We start from the raw sequence: 844 nt of genomic DNA on the forward strand, positions 1-844 counted from the left end.
AATTTGGCTGGGCACGGTGGCTCACGCCTGTAATCCCAGCACTTTGGGAGGCCAAGGTGGACAGATCACAAGATCAGGAGATGGAGACCATCCTGGCTAACACGGTGAAACACGCTCTCCACTAAAAATACAAAAAATTAGCCAGGTGAGGTGGCGGGCACCTGCAGTCCAAGCTACTCGGGAGGCTGAGGCAGGAGAATGGCAAGCACCGGGGAGGTGGAGCTTGCAGTGAGCAGAGATCGCGCCACTGCACTCCAGTCTGGGTGACAGAGTGAGACTCTGTCTCCAAAAAAAAAAAAAAAAAAAAAAGACCCGTAAATTCAATCAAATGGACTTCAACAAAATTTAAAATCTCAAAAAAAAAAAAAAAAAAAAAAAAAAAACTTATAGCTCTACAAACAACACTGTTAAGAAAACGAAAAGGCAAGACCCAGTCTGGGAGACCATATCAGCAAATAGGTATCTGACAAAGCATTTTAGTTAGAATATATAAAGGACACTTATAACTCAATAATAAGAAAACAGTGTTACAGCTCTTTTAGAATTTGTCTAAAAATATAAAAATTTTAAAAAGAAAACAATTATAAAGTGAGCAAAATATTTGAACAGATATTTTACCAAAAAAGAAATACAGATGACAAGCACACAAAAAGATGCTCTTTTTTTTTTTTTTTTTTTTTTGAGACAGTCACACTCTGTCACCCTGCCTGGAATGCAGTAAGATGATCTCATCTCACTGCAACTGCTGCCTCTCAGGTTCAGGCAATTCAAAAGCCTCAGCCTCCCAAACAGCTGGGACTACTGGTACACGCCACCACACCTGACTACTTTTTTGTATTTTTTT

General features: G+C 39.7%; 1 pseudogene; it reads left to right on the forward strand.

Annotated features, from left to right (window-relative positions):
* The first annotated feature begins 522 nt into the window (after positions 1-522).
* On the forward strand, positions 523-552 carry LOC117066237 (annotated as a pseudogene).
* The last annotated feature ends 292 nt before the right edge of the window (positions 553-844 follow it).

Source organism: Trachypithecus francoisi, unplaced genomic scaffold (genome assembly GCF_009764315.1).
Source record: "Trachypithecus francoisi isolate TF-2019V2 unplaced genomic scaffold, Tfra_2.0 Lachesis_group2, whole genome shotgun sequence".
NCBI classification, from domain to species: Eukaryota; Metazoa; Chordata; class Mammalia; order Primates; family Cercopithecidae; genus Trachypithecus; species Trachypithecus francoisi.